Source organism: Limulus polyphemus, unplaced genomic scaffold, assembly GCF_000517525.1.
Source record: "Limulus polyphemus unplaced genomic scaffold, Limulus_polyphemus-2.1.2 Scaffold3550, whole genome shotgun sequence".
NCBI classification, from domain to species: domain Eukaryota; kingdom Metazoa; phylum Arthropoda; class Merostomata; order Xiphosura; family Limulidae; genus Limulus; species Limulus polyphemus.
The window spans coordinates 70,604-75,975 of record NW_013669160.1 but is presented as its reverse complement, the minus strand read 5'-3'; the positions used below and the strand labels follow the sequence as shown (position 1 = coordinate 75,975).

Sequence of the window (5,372 nt, the reverse complement as noted above, 5' to 3'; positions counted from 1 at the left end):
ACAGCAACGTGTGCACAAGTATACACGAACTATCTCAGAACTCACTCGCAATAGTTAGTCTAAATTAGCCTTCTTAAATTAATAAAACGCAGGGGCGACACTAAAGGATATGGTTGACATACTACTTCATAAAATAATAGTCCTTATGTATTGACTGTGATGAAGTAGTATATCAACCATACAAAAATAATAGTCGATATGTATTGAGCTGTGTGTATGGTTAGTATATTAGCTTATGAAGTAAATGTATTAAATTTTGTGGCTGATTGTTACATTAGCTTATCAACTAGTAGTCGTTTTGTGTCTGTTGTTACAATAGCTTATTAATTAATATTCGTTTTGTGTTTGACTGTAATAATGACTAGTTTAAGTAATGTGTGATTAAAACATAGATTAAGTAAGGATGTTTATATGTTACGTCTTGTAACAAAGTGTGGCATTGGCTGCTAACTAGTAATCTTTACGTTTTGAATTATGTGTTTATTTAGTACATGATTGATTTAGTAATGATGTTTACGTGTTAAGTCATATGGTGATTATCATACTGGCTGGTTATGTAGTAATATCTATGTGCTTAAAACATATGTAATTATCACGTTGGCTAATTCCATAGTGATCCTTCTATTTTAATATTTTTTTGAGGTATAAGGCTTAACATGGTTGTAAATTAGATAGCAAGTAAAAAAAAAGTAACTAACACAAATAATATATTTCTATGATTTCAGAAAAGTCAAGTGGACATTAAAATAGTAACTTAGAGGCAATAATTTCTCAGTATATATCTACTAAGTAGGATATGCTTTCATCCACTCGTGGTATAGTCTAGAGACGATGTTTCGAACTGCTTGTACATATCTTCATCAGTTCAGAGTAGAAAGGTCATAGAAGGGTAAACAATGGAAGACGGAAATAACTGAGCTGAAGAATGTGGAGTGCGTAGAATTGCAAAACCAATCAAAGATTACATGAATTATTGTTGAACCAGGCTGGAGAAAAAAAGCAGATCTGCGTTGTTGAAAGTATTGTTTGTTGATAATGTTGGCGGAAGATGGGGTTATTCAGAACATACTGATTTAAATCCCTTTATTTATTTATTCTTCTAATCTGAAATTTCGTAAAGAGAGGCAAAAATAAAAGTTTCAATAGTATCTGATAGTACGTTTGGTTCGGTTTCTATTTTAGTTGACTCTAGTCTGTAATTGTTTACCTGTTTCATCAATGTAAGATTTACAAGTGCAGTTGATTTTGTACGCACATTTTTTTATTTGTGCTATTTTTGGATGGCCTCGTATTAACGAACCTTTTTTCTAAGGGTGGAAATGGATTTGAAGACTTGAAAAAGCGCAGAAGATAAATTTGGAAAAAAATGCCTCTGAGATTTAGTCGATATTGGAAATATTTGGAAGAGTAATAAACTGTTGCATTCTTCGTGGAATAAGTTTGATTTTTTAACGTAGAAGAGAAGTGGACCAGTTCGTCTTGGAAACATTTAGAATCGGTAAGTGAATGTATTGAGCTTGTTTTTGAAAGTGCCAATGATATCGCTTTTCAACTCATAGTGAATCAGGTAAACGAGACGGTTTATGTTAGTTGGCTTGCAAAATAATTTTTGTGAACAGGTTTTGTTTTCCTTGTAACGTTCGGGAATGGGAGTCTTTTTTTTCAATACCAGCTTCAGCAGTTTCCAAACTGAATTTCATTTCTAGATGTTATGAGTTCAGGTGAGAAACTAAATTGTTAAGTATGTTTCAATCATGTGTCCATATGAAAAAGTTATCGAATAGGTTTGAGTAATGTGTTCGTGTAACAAATGGGTCACCAGCTTCAGAGTAGAAATTTGTGAATGAAGATGAAAATGGCATCATTTTTTACACTTTCCTTGAAAATATAATTTAAAACCGAGAAAAGATGGGTCTGTTTGCTCAGAAAGGTTGTTTTCCAGCCGAGACATTGCTAGGTTTGTAGAGAAGATTAGAGGAGGATGGTTCCTGAAATCTTCTTCAGGTTTTCTTCTGACCAACATGTAGGAAATGGAAATATTAGTGACAATATTCACTTGAATCTCATCAAGTAGTCTTCGTGAGGTACTGCCATATATAAGAACTGTTCATTGTAAGCCCTTAATGTTCGAAATACTTTAACATGGATATCAAGAAACGAGTGAGAGTCCAGCAAGGTAAAACTGTAGCACTAATGGTGTATTGTAGGGTAATGTCAAGTTTACGTACTTCTAAAAGACCATAGAAGTAAAGTGTATAACGTGGTTTGGGCCATTCCTGGTGGAACGTGTTTTTATCTCACTTATCTGCAAAGAAGTTTCCAAAGCTCTTTGTCTTGGAACGATCTGATATTATCTTCTCAACAGAATATCGGAGTTATCTTATTTGATAAAAAATATGGTTCCTTTTGTTGTTGTTTGTTATTAACCACAAAGCTACACAAAGGGCTATATGTGCTCTGCCCACCACGGGTATCGAAACTCGGTTTTTAGCAGTATAAGTCCACAGACATACCGCGGTTCTACTGGAAGGCAGTCCCTTTTGTCACCTTGGAAGATGATAGAAACTTTTCTTAAAGTTACTTTACAACTTTAGTTGGAACTGAAATATAAGTTTTTTTTTAGTCATCACCGCTATGGTTTCTGAACCACTCAGCTCAGTTGTTTCATCAGGTAGGGAAAGAGCACCCGTTTTTTCTAAATCACTTCAAAATTAATAAATTTTGTTTTCAGTACTTACAAATTTTGCTTTTGAAGTTTCAGAATAAATTAGAAATTAGCTTTTATATATGGAATCCAATAAAATTGTCAAATTATGAAAAAAAATAGTGTAGTAAAAAGAAAAAGATGCCAAGTTATGCACTATATTACCAAAAGTATTTGGGCATTAGGACTTGAAAAGGAGATATAATGTTTTACCAATGGGTATCTTTTGACAGTTTGCACTCCGCAATTAACAGTTGCCAGCCAACCATTTGCAAAGTAGCTGCAAGTGCAGGAAGATTTCTGTTTCTGTCTGTCTCTTCTGTCCTTCAATCAGCCGATACCAAATGTGTCGGATTAACTTAGATTCACTCAGAGATCTCATATCATGTCATGGGGTATTATCATGTTGATAAAGATATGATACATGCTCAGAATTTTATCAATACAGACAGTGTCCATAGAAATCAAAATATATCGTATAATTCACGGTTTTTAAATTAGTACTAATAATCTAAATTTTACTAAATCAAGTCTAAACTACGATAAGTCTCCACATTCTTGAGAAACTAGATTATGCATTCACTGCTGTGATAAGCAATTACAATGGCAGCAGACACTCTGTTGTATCCTGCAACATGGATATCTATGGATGGTGTGGTCTGCAAAAAGTCGTGAAGTTTCATTTCACAACACTGGTCGGACATGGCTAAGTGGTTAACGTGTCTCGACTTTGAATCTGGGATTTATGGTTCTAGTCCCGTTACCGCAAAAATGCGCTTCGCATTTTAGTGTCGTGGGTGTGCTATAACAGTGTCGATCAAATCCCACAATTCGGTCAAATGAGAGTAGCCTAAGAATTGGCGGTGGGTGCTGTTGACTAGCAGCCCTTTCTCTAGTCTATCACTTCAAAATCAAGCACGGCTAGCCGCAGATAGCGAAAATTCTCTTTACAAGCAGTTTACAACACAATAATAGTGCGTCATGGGATTCTCATGCACGTTTGGTAGGGGTGAACCATTACTAGGTTAGAGATTGATGTTATAATATTTTTGGTAATATAGTGTATTTATATGGGAAGTTCATTATACTGGAATTTGTTGAGCAAATATTTCCAACAGATGGAATTGTCATTACGCCAGTCCTATGCTGAAAATTAAAGATGTTTAATTATATAGAGTTTAAATCAATTTACAGGGAATATCATTTAAAAGTCGAAGACATGTGAGTTTTGTTGTGTGGGAGTAGGTTGATGCAGCTAATAACTGTGAAGTGGTGGAAAATATTACATGATTTTTTCATTTGATGTCCTTCCAGAATGTATTTTCACAAACCTTTATTGAAGAAAAAAGGCGTGATTAATCATGACTAATAACAACAACAACAACAAAAGATCCACAGGGTTGTAAGTGTATTAGGACTGAGTGATTTAAAATTGCTGTAGAAGTCAAGAAACAAAATATTAAGTAACGAAGAGTCGACTATTTCATACTGTGAATAGAAAATTTAATACTTTTCTTTTGGTTTGGTGCAAGAATGTGGCGTCCTCTATGAATGTAATTAACGTTAACTTACGTCAAAGATAATAAATGCTCAATAATAGAAATAATGGGGTGGAGGAGGTTATGAACCGCCATTAACGGGCTCTATGTTCCAAGGTATCATCCCACAAAGTTTGGTTGAGATTGGACCTGCGACCTAGGAATAGTTGGACAACGGACAAAGAGATAGACAAATATATTTTTTTTATGGTTTATATGGTATATAATAAGGGTGCAGAATTATTAACAATGAGTTTGGGGGAATGATCTTGCTTCCATTAAGCTACTTATTGAACACTCCCTTCCTTATTACTTCGGTAAATAATAAAATTGCTTCCTTTCTTAACAGAAAAAAGTGAACATTTACACAGAGATATATACACAATCGTAAATGTCCAATTTTAACCAGTTGTTACGGTTAAAGATGCAATACATTCTCTTCTTATCACCTATTGGTACATGCATGACTGTAAACGTCACGTGACTTTTATACCTCGAACAATCATCGTTACTTCATATTTTACTCAGAATACATTTACGTTGGATTTTTAATAAAGATAATTGATATCCATTATATTTTTCGCTTGAATTAAAACTTTCAAAAATATCCATTAAATTTTCTTCAAAGCAGCCAATTATTTTCCCCACGATGTTATGCTCATGTTTAGAAAAAAATCTCATTCTAGATGTCTTGCGCGTTTTTTACGGTTCCATTACGAACTTTTTCTTATGTTCTGAGCAACAACAACAAACTTATTGTTATCTAATTGCAGTTTACAGGGACCATCTATTAGTTAACCAGTGTCACGTCTAAAGTAATCTTTCCCAATAAAATGAGCTACACAAACATGACATGGTTACAATAAATAATATCTGAAAATAAAGACATAATATTATGCTAGTTTTAACTTAAAAATATTATACTCATAGAAACCTTGATGAAGATCCATCAACAGGGGGGCGAAGTAGTGGTAGAAAATACAAAAACGCCCATAAAAACTGCAAAACGCAAAATGCAGAACTAAAAATTAAAATGTATCTCCCCATGGACCCAATGAACTTCCAAACCAAATTTAATGAAGATTCATCCATAGGAAGTGAGATAGTGGTAAAAAACGCAAAAACGCTCA

At 33.9% G+C, this 5,372-nt stretch overlaps 1 protein-coding gene across 1 annotated transcript in view; it reads left to right on the top strand.

The window, feature by feature from the left end:
- Nucleotides 1–214: 214 nt before the first annotated feature.
- Nucleotides 215–5,372, top strand: part of LOC106469570 — a 40,256-nt gene continuing 35,098 nt past the window's right edge. The window contains exon 1 of the mRNA XM_022398127.1: nt 215–1,498. The gene's annotated coding sequence lies outside the window, so the exon portion shown is untranslated. The remainder of the gene's footprint in view (nt 1,499–5,372) is intronic.